The sequence below is a fragment of the Muntiacus reevesi genome, chromosome 9 (assembly GCF_963930625.1).
Source record: "Muntiacus reevesi chromosome 9, mMunRee1.1, whole genome shotgun sequence".
Classification (NCBI taxonomy): domain Eukaryota; kingdom Metazoa; phylum Chordata; class Mammalia; order Artiodactyla; family Cervidae; genus Muntiacus; species Muntiacus reevesi.
In genome coordinates, this window is record NC_089257.1 from 38115544 (window position 1) to 38130599 (window position 15056).

The window sequence follows — 15056 nt, forward strand, 5'->3', positions numbered from 1 at the left end:
ATTTTAAATCATATACTATACAGTTCACTCATTTAAAGTGTACAATTCCATAGTTTTTAGTATATTTGAGAATTTTGCAACCATCACTAATGTAACTAATGAACATAGATGCAAAACTTCAACAAAATACTAGCAAACCAAATCCAACAGTACATTGAAAGGATCATACATCGTGATAAGTGGGATTTCTCTCAGGGATACAAGGATTTTTCAATATCAGCAAATCAATCAGTTTAATATACCACATCAACAAACTGAAGGAAAAACCATATGGTCATCTCAGTAGTTACAAAAAAAGCTTTTGATAAAATTCAACACCCATTTATGATAACAACTCTACAGAGAGTGGGGTATAGAGGGAACACATCTCATATAATAAAGGCCATATATGACAAGCCTACAGCTAACATCATAGTCAACAGTGAAAAGCTGAGAATGTTTCCTTTAAGATCAGAAACAAAACAAGGATGTCCACTCTTCGTCTCTTCTATTCAACATAGTTTTGGAAGTCCTAGCTTCGGCAGTCAGAGAAGAAAAAGAAAGGGAATCCAGTTTGGAAAAGAAGTGAAACTGTCACTGTTTGCAGATGAAATACTATATACAGAAGATCCTAAAGATGGTACCAGAAAACTGCGAGAGCTCATCAGTGAATTTGGTGAAGCTGTAGGATACAAAATAAATACACAGAAATCTGTTGCATTTTTTAAAACTAATTAATTTATTTTCAAGCTGTGCTGGGTCTTTATTGCTGTGTGTGTGACAGATTTCTCTAGTTTCGATGGAGCTGGGGCTACTCTCTAGTTGTGGTGCTTGGGCTTCTCATTGCGATGGCTTCTCTTTGCAGAGCACTGGCTCTAGGACACGTGGGCTTCAGTAGTTGTGACGCATGGGCTTACCTACTCTGCGGCATGTGGAATCTTCCCAGACCAGGGATCGCACACATGTCTCCTGTATTGGCAGGTGGATTCTTTACCACCGAGCTACTGGGGAAGTCTTCTGTTGCATTTCTGTACACTAACAATAAAAAATAAGAAGGAGAAATTGAAGAAACAATCTGGACTGCTACATGTTAAAAAAAAGAAAAGACATTCTTTAATACCATAAGCAAAAATAAACTCAAAATGGAGTAAAGGCCTATGTGTAAGACCAGATACTGTAAAACCCTTGAAGGAAAATATATGCAGAACACTCCTTGGCTTAAATTGCAGAAATATCTTTTTCAGTTTGTCTCCTAGAATAATGGAAATAAAAACATAAGTAAAAAGGATCTAATTAAACTCAAAAACTTTTGCACAGAAAAGGAGAACGTAAACAAAACAGAAAGACAACCCACAGAATGGAAGAAAATATTTGCAAATGATGTGACCAACAAGGGATTAGTCTCCATAATGATACAAATGAACTTAATCAAAACAGAAGGAGACTCACAGACTTGAGAAGGAACTTAAGGTTATGGGGTTGGGGGGGGCGGTGAAGGGGGGAGGGGGGAAGGGTGGGTGAGTGGATAAATCGGGAGTTTAGGATGGACACACTGCTATGTTTAAAATAGATAACCAACCTCAGATATGCAGATGTTATCATCCTAATGGCAGAAAGTGAAGAGGAACTAAAGAACCTCTAAAGGAACTAAAGAACCTCTTGATGAAGGTAAAAGAGGAGAGTAAAAAAGCTGACTTAAAACTCAACATTCAAAAAACTAAGATCATGGTATCTGGTCCTGTCACTTCATGGCAAATAGATGGGAAAGATGGAGACAGTGGCAGATTTTATTTTCTTGGACTCCAAAATCACTGAGGATGGTGACTATAGCCATCAAATTAAAAGACACTTGTTCCTTGGAAGGAAAGCTATGACAAAGCTAGACAGTGTTTTACAAAACAGACACCACTTTGCCAACAAAGGTCCATACAGTCAAAACTATGGCTTTTCCAGTAGTTATGTATTGATGTGAGAGTTGGACCATAAAGAAGACTGAACACCGAAGAATTGATGCTTTCAAACTGTGGTGCTGGTGAAGACTCGAGAGTCCCTTGGACTGCAAGGAGATCAAACCAGTCAATCCTAAAGGAAAACAACCCTGAATATTCATTGGAGGGACTGATGCTGAATCTCCAATACTTTGGCCATCTGATGCGAAGAGCCGACACATTGGAAAAGGACCCTGATGCTGGGAATGATTGAAGGCAGGAGGAGAGGATGAGATAGTTGGATGGCATCACCGACCCAATGGATATGAGTTTGAGCAAACTCTGGGAGATAGTGAAGAACAGAGAAGCCTGGTGTCCTGAAGTTCATGGGGTGAAAAAAATTGGACACGACTTGGTGACTGAACAACCACCACCAACAACAAGGATATACTATGTATAGCACAAGGAACTTTTCTCAATAGTCTATAATAACCTAAATGGGAAAAGAATTTGAAAAAGAATAGATAACAAGTATATGTATAACTGAATCACTCTGCTGTACACCTGAAACTAACTCAACAGTGTTAATAAACTATACGCCAATATAAAGTTAAAAGGAAAACATTGTAAATTCTACTGGAAATTTTAAGAAAGCAGAATTCACACATTTGAAGTGTACAGTTTGTAGTTTTTAGTATATTCACAAAGTTGTGCAACCATCACCGTACTTTTTTTTATTGGCTATGCTGGGTTTTCATTGTGGCCCACAGGCTCTTCCTTGCTGCATGTGGGGTTTCTGTTTTGACGAGTGGGGCTACTCTCTAGTTGCAGTGCAAGAACATTTCATTGCAGTAGCTTTTCTAGGTGCAGTTGCATGGGCTCTAGGGCTTTGGTAGTTGCACTGTGGCCTCAGTAGTTGTGGCACACGGGCTTACTTGCCCCATGGCATGTGGAATCTTAATTCTCCAATCAGGGATTAAATCCATATCCCCTGCATTGGCATGAAGATTCTTAACCACTGGAGCACCAGGGAAGTCCCACCATAAATAATTTTACAACATTTTCATCACCTCCAGAAGAATCTTTGCATCCATTAGCTACCATCACCCAATTCCCCTACCCTCTCCAATCCTTAAGCAACCACTTATCTGCTTACTGTTTCTATATATTTGCCTATTCTTGACAATTCATATAAATGGAGTCATATGTGGTCTTTTGTGACTGACTTCTTTCCTTTAGCATTGTGTTTTGTTGATTGATCTTTGTTGTGGCATGTATGAGCACTTCTTTCCTTTTTATGATTGAATAATACTCTATTATATGGATATATCACATTTTGTTCATTCATAAGGTTATAAACATTTGACTTTTATGAATTGTGCATAACATATAATATTTTCATTATCATTTAGTTGAGATTATTTTAAAATTTCCATTGTGATTTCTTCATGAGCCCATGGGTTATTAGTATATTAGTTTATTTCCAAACATTTTGTGTCTTTCTAGATATCTTTTGTTTATAAATCTCTTTTTCAGCTTCACTGAGGGCAGAAAATATATTCTGTGTTTCAAATCTTTGAAATTTGTTCAGGGTTGTCTGATAGACCAGTATTTATTTTCAGTTAGAGGATAACTGGATTCTATATTCATCTAGAATTATTCTCATCCTTCTGTTGAAATCTTAAATCATTATGAAGAAAACTGTCTTCTAAAATGCTTCCTAATAATTGTTTATACTCACTGAGCATACTTTTAGTATGTGTTAATAACTATCCTGTGATATTGGAGTTATTATACTTATTTTATAAATGAAACTGGGGCACAGAAAGATTTAAGTAAACTGTGTAGGTTACGTAGCTGGCAAAAAAGTGGGCTGGAGAATAGGCAAATCCATAGAGAATAGAAAGTAGATTAATGGTTGCTAGGACTAGGGTTTTGTGGAGTGACTGCTAATGGGTATGGAATTTCTCTTTTGGAGTGAGGAAAATGTTCTGGAATTAGCGGTGATGATTGTGAATATATTAAAAATTATTGAAGTTTGTACTTTAGAGGGGTGAATTTTATGATGTGTGAATTGTATCTCAATTTCTTTTAAAAAGACAGAACTGGAATTCCAACTCAGGAATTATTTCCCGTAAACAGCTTATTCACTCACTCAGACTTTTGAGTTGCGATAGGTTCGATATTAGAAGTAAAATCTCATCAGCCTGTAATTTAAGAGTTATATCCTACATATGGCTTATTGCAAATGCTCTTTTCTGATTTGTTTTTGAAGAATTCAGATACTTCTATATAGAAATGGAGTTGCATATTTAATTCTTTTTAGATGTATTCCAGATAAGATTGGAAAATTAAATGAAGCTCCACAAGTAAGCTCTCTAATATAGGGTAGTTCATAATGCTTGTTAAGGTCTGAAATGCCATCTTCTCTCTCTCTTAGCTAATCTCTTTTCCATCTAAGCTTTAAAGGTTTTCTCTCAGAGGTTTTTCCTGGTCTTCCAGCCTCATTGTGTAAGACTACTCCCACCCACAACATTCTGTACGTATTTCTACTTTTTAATCACACTGCAATAGTTTTTTCTGTCTTCCCTATTAATTTGAACAGGGACAACATTTGAGTTAGTTTTCATACCTAAATTGTTCTCCAGTGATTGTTACAGTAAAATAGGAATCCCAATAAGAACTTATCAATGCCTAGTCTTTAGTGAACTACAAGAGAGTGTAAATAATGCTTTGCTGATGGTCTGATTTCAGACATGTTGTTATAAATGTTGGAATTGGGCTGGAATTTCCGTTTCTGGAGGTGGCAATGAGGCAGCATTTTAAATACCATTGTAGTCTTTTTAGAGATTACTTGAAAATATATGTATCAGGATGGGACATTTGGATATTTCATTTGTTGTTTTTCAGTCACCCAATCATTTCTGACTCTTTGTGACCCCATGGACTGCATCATGCCAGGCCTCTCTGTGTCCCTCACCATCTCCAAAGTTTGCCGAAGTTCATGTCCGTTGCATCGGTGATGACGTCCAACCATCTCATCCTCTGACGACCTCTTCTTCTGCCCTCAATCTTTCCCAGCATCAGGAACTTTTCCATTTAGTCAGGTGTTTAAATCAGATGCCCAAAATACTGGGAGTTTCAGCTTCAGCATCAATCCTTCCAATGAGTATGCAGGGTTGATTTCCCTTAAGATTGACTGGTTTGGTCTTGCCGTCCAAGGGACTTGCAGAAGTCTTCTCCAGCACCACAGTTCAAAGGCATCAGTTCTTCGGTGCTCGGCCTTCTCTATGGTCCAGCTCTCACAACTGTATGTGACCACTGGGAAGACCATAGCCTTGACCATACGAACCTTTATCAGCAGAGTAATGTCTCTGCTTTTCAACACACTGTTTAGGTTTGTCATAGCTTTCCTACCAAGAAGCAAATGTCTTCAGATTTAATGGCTGCAGTCACCACCTGCAGTGATTTTAGAGCCCAAGAAGAGGAAATCTGTCATTACTTCCACCTTTCCCCCTCTATTTGCCATGAAGTAATGGGGCCGTGATTTTTTTTTCATATTTAGTTTTAAGCTGGCTCTTTCACTCTTCCTCCTTCACCCTCGACAAGAGGCTGTTTAGTTCTTCTTCACTTTCTGCCATTAGAGTGGTATCATCCGCATATCTGAGGTTGTTCATGTTTCTCCCGCCTATCTTGATTCTAGCTTGTAACTCACCCAGACTGGCATTTCTCATAATGTCCTCAGCATGTAGATTAAACAAACAGGGTGACAGCAGTCAGCCCTGTTGTACTCCTTTTTCAATCTTGAACCAGTCAGTTGTTCCATACAGGGTTCTAACTGTTGCTTCTTGACCCACATACAGGTTTCTCAGGAGACAGGTAAGATGGTTTGGTATTCCCATCTCTTTAAGAGCTTTCCACAGTTTATTATGATCCACATAGTCAAAGGCTTTGATGTAGTCAGTGAAACAGAGGTAGGGGTTTTTCTGGAATTCTCTAGCTTTCTCTGTGATCAACGAATGTTGCAATTTGATCCCTAGTTCCTCTTCCTTTTCTAAACCAAGCTTGGACATCTGGAAGTTCTTGGTTTGCATAATGCTGAAGCCTAGCATGCAAGATTTTAAGCATGACCTTACCAGCATGGAAGATGAGTCCGATGGTTAGAAAAAAAAAAATTTGTTTCTTCCTGGAGGTCTCTGATTGCATTTCGGTCTTAATTGCATAACAGTACCAATTTTAGTTTCTTAAAACACAGTGATACTTGCTACTTGAGAAAAAAATTAGTTAACTACCTTGTCCTCCAATATTTTATAGTTTTCTTATTCTCATTTAATTTTACTCAGAGAGCTTCTCTCCTTTAGTTGTTTATTCTCCTCTAACTTAGATTTTTACTATTGGAAATTGTTTCGTGTTTATAAGTTTTAATTATTGTAGATGTAATCTTTCTTGATTGTGAATAATTAATACATATGTTTGCTTTACCAAAAAACATATGTTTGCTTTACCAAAATTAGGATAATAAAATTATACAGATTTTTCTTTGACCACTTTATTTTACCCATTTCCTCTGTCACTAAGATTTCTATAGCAGAAATTTGAATTAGATACATAGCACTGTGGACCTTAGGAAGGTCTTATAATTGATATAACCGTGGATAGCCCTGTGGAATACAGGCTTTTTCTAATTTTACTCTAAAAGATAGTGGTACCTATACTATTTTAGGCACAGTCTTATACCTAAATCTTTGTGCATATGTCTGGTTATTTTCTTACTTGTTTGGATCAAACGGCATGCTGAATTGAACTACATGTTTTGTTTTTAATTAAAATATTTTGGTTGTGCTGGATCTTCGTTACTGTGCTCAGGCTTTCTCTTGTTGAGGTGATCAGAAGTTTCTCTCTAGTTGTGGTGGGTGGGCTTCTCTTGTTGCAGAGCATGTGCTTTATAGAGTGTGAGGGCTTCAGTAGTGGCTCAGGGGCTTAGTTGCCCTGCAACATGTGGAATCTTCCTGGAGCAGGGATCAAACCCATGTCCCCTTCATTGGCAGTAGAATTCTTAACCACTGAACCACCAGGGAAGTCTGAGCTGCATATTTGATAAATACAGCAAAGTGGCTCTATAGGAAAGGTGGTCCTTATATTCCCAACCATGCAACATTTTCTGTTAGCTTTGCTAATACTGGAATTTGAAATAATATACCCCAGGTGCTTCTCCCATTTTAAATGAATATACTTAGGTGACCTAACACTGTTGTTCAATCACTCAGTCGTGTCCAACTGTTTGTGACCCCATGGACTGCAACACACCAGACTCCTCTGTTCTCCACTATCACCTGGAATTTTTTCAAATTCTTGTCCGTCCATTGAATCAGTGATGCTATCTAACCATCTCATCCTCTGCTGCCTCCTTCTCCTTTTGCCTTGATCAGGGTCTCTTCCAATGAGTTGGCTCTTCATATCAGGTGGCCAGAGTATGGGAGCTTCAGCATCAATCTTTCCAATGAATATTCAGGATTGATTTCCTTTAGGATTGGCTGGTTTGATCTCCTTACTGTCTAAGGGACTCTCAAGTGTCTTTCTCTAGCACCACAATTCAAAAGCATCAATTCTTTGGTGCTCAGCCTTCTTTATGGTCCAACTCTCACATCCATACGTGACCACTGGAAAAACCATAGTTTTGATTGTACGGAGCTTTGTCAGTCAAGTGATGTCTCTGCTTTTTGATACTCTTGTCTAGCTTTGTCATAGCTTGCCTTCCAGGGACAGAGCGTCTTAACTTCATGGCTGCAGTCACATTCTCAATGATTTTGGAGCCTAAGAAAAGAAAATCTGTCACTGCTTCCACTTCTTCTCTATTTACCATAAAGTGATGGGACTGGATGCCATGATCTTAGTTTTTTGACTGTTGAGTTTCAAGTCAGCTATTTCACTCTTTCACACTCATCAAGGGGCTTTTTAGTTCCTCTGCTCTATGTCCTAACCTAACCCTAACCCTAAGAGTGGGATCATCTGCATGTCTGAGGTTGTTGATATTTCTCCCAGAAATCTTGATTCTAGCTTGTAATTTGGCTTGACATTTTGCATGGTGTACTCTGCATGAGTTAAATAAACAAGGTGACAATATACAGCCCTGTTGCACTCCTTTCCCAATTTTGAATCAATCATTTGCCATGTCTGGTTCTAATAGTTGCTTTTTGACTTGCATATAGGTTTCTCAGGAAACATTGTAAGGTGATCTGGTATTCCCATCTCTTTTAAGAATTTTCCATAGTTTGTTGTGATCCACATAGTCAAAGGCTTTAGCGTAATCAGTGAAGCAGCAGGAGATGTTTTTCTGGAATTCCTTCACATTCTTTATGATCCAGCGAATGTTGGCAATTTGATCTCTGGTTCCTCTGCTTTATCTAAATCAACTTGTACATCTAGAAGTTCTCGGTTCACTATACCATACTATTTAGGATATATAATAGCCCTTGTAATATTACTGTCAGGACCATTCGTTTGTCTTTCCATAGAAGGATCCATTCTACCTAAGGAAAAGGGTTGTCATTAAGGCTGTATTTACTGTCAGGAGAGCATAAAGGATGAAGCTGTAAAGACTTGAATAAAGACTTCATGTGAAATGATAATTGAACTAATGACAGAACATCCTTTGATTCTTTATAATATTTTAATTGTAACATGCTGATTTTCACATTGGGGCCATGATACGTTAGATTATGAAAATATTTTCAAATAGTTTTTATTGTGGACTTTTTCAAATGTATGTCATATAATACAGATAGTATAATGAACTCTGTTCGGTGCTTACTCCCTGAAAATAGCACTAACACAATGTGTTGTTAAGGTAAATCTGAGTTTATTGCTTATGACTTTAAGGAAGATAATGCTTAGTTTTAGGAGCTTTATTAATTTCTTAGGACTGCCATAGCAATTACCACAAAATTAGTGGCTTTAAACTACAAAAGTTTATTATCTCACAGTTCTTGGAGGCTAGAAGTCCCACATCAAGTTGTCAGGGAGGTCATTCTCCCTCCCTCTGAAGGCTCTGTGATAGAAACCATCCTATTTGTTTCTCTTAGCTTCTGATTATTGCCAGAACCCACCAGCATGACCAGAATTTAACTTGATTGTATCTGTGAAGAGCCCTGTTTCCAAAGAAGGTCACTTTTCAGTTTGCCAGTGAACAGGAGCTTTGGGGATAAACTATTCAAACCAACACTGTAGCCTTTTGGGAAGGAGGAGAGCAAACTTGGGATGTTTATGGTTTGGGGGATTTGATTTAAGGGAGCTATATTAATACGGAGGCTTGATTAGAATTGGGTAAAGACTGTTGCAATCGTTTAAAATTTGTGGGCATGACAAAGTGTGAGCATTTTGAGACGAAGTTCAAAGAATCTGTGAGAGACTTCTCTGGTGGTCTAATGGCTAAGACTCCACAAACTCCCATTGCAGTGGGTCCGAGGTTCAATCTCTGGTCAGGGAACTAGATCCCATATATGCTGCAACTAAGAGTTTGCATGCTGCAACTAAAGATCTTGCATGCCACAACTAGGACCTGGCGCAGACAAACAAGCAAACATTTTTTAAAAATCTGTGAGCGTAAGCAATCATTTTATGCTATCTTATGACTAGATGGGCAGTTTTATGTTAATTTGATGGCCTTTGGGGAGTTTCCTGAAGGAGCAGTAGTTATTCGCAACTCTGTTTCCCTAGCTAAGAATTTCCAGGTGGCGCTAGTAATAAAGAACCCACCTCCAAGTGCAGGAGACATGAGAGTCATAGGTTCAATCCCTGGGTTGGGAAAATCCCCTGGAGTAGGGCATGGCAACCCACTCCAGTATCTTGCCTGGAAAATCCCATGGACAGAGGAACCTGGCTAGTGACAGTGCATACGGTCACAAAGAGTCGGACATGACTGAAGTGACCTGCCTGCACACATGCAAGGCAGTGAAGTCGGGTTGATAACACTAGAATGATAAGTGATGTTTATGTAGAGAGTAAGCTGTGTGATTGTAATTGTTTTTGGTTTTCAGTCCCCAAGTACCATCAGAGAGCTTATGTTCCTAATGTTTTGCCATTTCTTGTTTTATTTCTCTTGTATGCTCCTTCTCTGCTACCCTGAAAGAGTAGCAATCAAGCTTCCCTCTCTGTGGTCCTTTCTGTCTTTATCCCTCGTTCTGTCAAACCTATAGATTGTTATTAACCATTTACTAGCAGACAGACATAGAACTCTTCATACAGTCTATGTAAACTTGATGAAGTGTCCGTTTTCTGATCTTTATGATGATTCCATCCAACTTAAATGAAAGGTTTACACAAGAGGATTTGAGTATACTCAGTTCCTGGATACTGTTACTTTTACTGTTTAGTGCCAGTTAACCAGAATCCTCTGACCCGTTACAGGTCTCCTCTGATCCCCTCCCCCCACTTTTTTTTTTTCTTATTTATTTTTTTTTCAGTGGGTTTTGTCATACATTGATATGAATCAGCCATAGAGTTACACGTATTCCCCATCGCGATCCCCCCTCCCACCTCCCTCTCCACCCAATTCCTCTGGGTCTTCCCAGTGCACCAGGCCCAAGCACTTGACTCATGCATCCCACCTGGGCTGGTGATCTGTTTCACCATAGATAATATACATGCTGTTCTTTTGAAACATCCCACCCTCACCTTCTCCCACAGAGTTCAAAAGTCTGTTCTGTACTTCTGTGTCTCTTTCTCTGTTTTGCACATAGGGTTATCGTTACCATCTTTCTAAATTCCATATATATGTGTTAGTATGCTGTAATGTTCTTTATCTTTCTGGCTTACTTCACTCTATATAATGGGCTCCAGTTTCATCCATCTCATTAGAACTGATTCAAATGAATTCTTTTTAAAGGCTGAGTAATATTCCATGGTGTATATGTACCACAGCTTCCTTATCCATTCATCTGCTGATGGGCATCTAGGTTGCTTCCACGTCCTGGCTATTATAAACAGTGCTGCGACGAACATTGGGGTGCACGTGTCTCTTTCAGATCTGGTTTCCTCAGTGTGTATGCCCAGAAGTGGTATTGCTGGGTCATATGGCAGTTCTATTTCCAGTTTTTTAAGAAATCTCCACACTGTTTTCCATAGTGGCTGTACTAGTTTGCATTCCCGCCAACAGTGTAAGAGGGTTCCCTTTTCTCCACACCCTCTCCAGCATTTATTGCTTGTAGACTTTTGGATAGCAGCCAACCTGACTGGCGTGTAATGGTACCTCATTGTGGTTTTGATTTGCATTTCTCTGATAATGAGTGATGTTGAGCATCTTTTCATGTGTTTGTTAGCCATCTGTATGTCTTCTTTGGAGAAATGTCTGTTTAGTTTTTTGGTCCATTTTTTGATTGGGTCATTTATTCTTCTGGAATTGAGCTTCAGGAGTTGCTTGTATATTTTTGAGATTAATCCTTTGTCTGTTTCCTCATTTGCTATTATTTTCTCCCAATCTGAGGGCTGTCTTTTCACCTTACTTATAGTTTCCTTTGTTGTGCAGAAGCTTTTAAGCTTCTAAGTTTCATTAGGTCCCATTTGTTTATTTTTGCTTTTATTTCCAGTATTCTGGGAGGTGGGTCATAGAAGATCTTGCTGTGATTTATATCGGAGAGTGTTTTGCCTATGTTCTCCTCTAGGAGTTTTATAGTTTCTGATCTTACATTTAGATCTTTAATCCATTTTGAGTTTATTTTTGTGTATGGTGTTAGAAAGTGTTCTAGTTTTATCTTTTACAAGTGGTTGACTAGTTTTCCCAGCACCACTTGTTAAAGAGGTTGTCTTTTTTCCATTGTATATCCTTGCCTCCTTTGTCAAAGATAAAGTGTCCATAGGTTTGTGGATTTATCTCTGGGCTTTCTATTCTGTTCCATTGATCTATATTTCTGTCTTTGTGCCAGTACCATACTGTCTTGATGACTGTGGCTTTGTAGTAGAGTCTGAAGTCTGATCCCCCTTTTTAGGGATCAAGCATGTATAGGCTCTGAGGCTTATTAGATTTTTTTTTTTTTAGATTAGACATAATAGACAGTAAAGCGTACAAGTCTTTTAAACTTTGAATTCAAGAATTTTATGTGTATGCTTTACCTTTATTAATGAACTTTTTATTTTAGAATAATTTTAAATATGTAGAAATACTGCAAACAGTACCAAATTCCCATTTAACCCTCTCCTAGTTTACCTCATGTTAACATATAAAATTACTGTGGTACATTTGTCTAAGAAACTGGCATTAGTATATCACTATATATAACCAAACTCTCCAGACATTATTTGAATGTTACTGGTTTTTTTCACTAATACCATTTTTCTGTTCCAGGATGCAGTCCAGAGTGCCACATTGCATTTAGTTTTCATGTCTCCATAGATTCCTTTGGTTTGTGACAATTTCTCACTCAGCCTTTGCTTGTTTTTCATGATCCATCTTGAGGCAAGGTATCCTTTAGAGCCGCAGTCCCCAATGTTTTTGGCACCAGGGACGAGTTTCATGGAAGATGCTTTTTCCACAGACGAGAGTGGAGGATGATTCAAGAGCATTACATTTATTATGTACTTTATTTCTCTTATTACTCTTTCACCTCCATCTCAGATCATCAGGCATTAGATCCTAGAGGTTGGGGGACCCCTGCTTTAGAGTGCCCCCAGTTTGGGTTTATTGTTTTTCTCAGGTGTAGGGTAGACCTCAACAGAAGTAAAGACCCTTCTTAATACAGTAGATCAGGATTACATGATATCTACATAAATATATGCAATTTTTTTTTGGGAATCACGTATATATAATTAAGTATTTTACTTTTTTAAAAAAAATTCTTTTTGTTAAAGTGTAATATCTGTAAGGTCATAAAGTGAAGTCACTCAGTCATATCCGACTCTTTGCAACCCCATGAACTGTAGCCTATCATGCACCTCCGTCCATGGGATTTTCCAGGCAAGAGTACTGGAGTGGGTTGCCATTTCCTTCTCCAGAGGATCTTCCTGACCCAGGGATCGAACCCCGGTCTCACGCATTGTAGGCAGACACATTACCATCTGTGCCACCAGGGAAGTCCGTAAAGTAGACAAACTTTGAATGTATGGGGCTTGTTGAAAATTTTGCATATTAATACATACCTGTAACTACTCCTCAGATAGGTCTTTATAGCAGTCAGAAGTTTCCCTGACTCCGTGTTCCAGTTAGAAACTCCAGAAGTTACTACTATTTTGACTTCTATCTCCACTGATTAATTGTGCCAGTTTTGAACTATATATAAGTGGAATCATACAACATATATATTTTTTATATCTGACCCCTTTCACCCCATGTAATGTCTGTGAAATTTGTCCATGGTATTGTGTATATACGATGTTATTTTTGCTTGTGTAATATTTTATTATCACTATGCCATAATTTATCCATTTCCTCCCCACTCTCTTCTTTTTAGTCCCAGGGCATGTGCAATTTTGGTTCCCAGGCTAAAATTGAATCCATATCCCCCACAGTGGAAGCACAGAGCCCTAACCACTGGACATCCAGGGAATTCTTAATCCATTCCCTTATTGATAAAGATTTGGATTACTTCTGGTTATTGGCCATTATGAATAAAGCTGCTTTTAACATACTTGTACATGGCTTTTTTGTTATTGTTCAAATACCGCAGACATTCTTTTATTATTGAATTTTAGTATATTTTCTTGAGTAAATGTTCATTTGCTTTATGCCTTTAGGACTATTTCCAGAGATTTTAAATGCTTTTTGTTTTGTTTAAATTCTTACCAGTTTCACTGGGAAGTTGGTGTATGTAACTCCTTACAGTGTTATGCTGAAACTGGCTTCCCTTTCACATATCTCACAATCTGGGTTTTCCTTTTCACTCTTAATTGTCTGTCTGTCTCTTTTTAAAATTATTTATTTATCTATTTATTTTTAGCTTTGCCAGGTCTTTGTTGCTCTGCACAAGCTTTCTCTAGTTGGAGTGAATGGGGGCTACTCTTTGTTGTGGCGCTCGGGCTTCTCATCGCAGTAGCCTCTCTTCTTGCCAGGAGTGGGCTTGGTAGTTGTGGCACACACCTTTGTTGCTCTATGGCGTGCGGGATTTTCCTGGACCAGGGATTGAATATGTGTTCTGTGCATTGGCAGACAGATTCTTTTTTTTTTTTTTGGCAGACAGATTCTTAACTGATGGACCACCAGGTAATTCTGAAGCTTTTTTGTATTACAGATCTGACAAGGAATTCTCTCACTTTTGTTTGTCTGTAATCTTCACTTGTCTGTGGACTTCGCTGGTGGCTCAGACGGTAATTACGTCTGCCTACAACAAAGGTCTGTCTGGTCAAGGCTGTGGTTTTTCCCATGGTCATGTATGGATGTGAGAGTTGGACTGTGAAGAAAGCTGAGTGCCGAAAAATTGATGCTTTTGAACTGTGGTGTTGGAGAAGACTCTTGAGAGTCCCTTGGACTGCAAGGAGATCCAACCAGTCCATCCTGAAGGAGATAAGTCCTGGGTGTTCATTGGAAGGACTGATGCTGAAGCTGAAACTCTAATACTTTGGCCACCTCATGTGAAGAGTTGACTCATTGGAAAAGACCCTGATGCTGGGAGGGGTTGGGGGCAGGAGCAGAAGGGGACGACAGAGCATGAGATGGCTGGATGGCATCACCGACTCGATGGGCATGAGTTTGAGTAAACTCCAGGAGTTGGTGATGGACAGGGAGGCCTGGCGTGCTGCGATTCATGGGGTCGCAAAGAGTCAGACATGGCTGAGCAACTGAACTGAACTGAACAATGCGGGAGACTCGGGTTCAATCCCTTGGTTGGGAAGATCCTTTGGAGAAGGAAATGGCAACCCACTCCAGTACTCTTGCCTGGAAAATCCTATGGACAGAGGAGTGTGATAGGCTGCAGTTCATGGGGTCGCAAAGAGTCAAATACAACTGAGCAACTTCACTTTATGACCTTACTTTATAATCTTCACTTAACCTTCATTTTTGAAAGGTAGTTTTATGAGATATAGTATTTAAGTGTTGAAAAAAATGTATTTTCTTTAAGAAATTTAAAGATGTAATTCCATTGTCTTGTGTTCTCATTTTCTCTGTGGAGAAGTTCATAAAAATGTATATTCATTCTCCTACCTCTTCCCCCATCCACCTCC

General features: G+C 38.8%; 1 protein-coding gene across 2 annotated transcripts in view; it reads left to right on the forward strand.

Annotated features, from left to right (window-relative positions):
• RAB6A (RAB6A, member RAS oncogene family) overlaps nt 1-15056 on the forward strand; it is an 87184-nt gene that overhangs the window by 24526 nt on the left and 47602 nt on the right. The gene's annotated exons all lie outside the window — the stretch shown is intronic.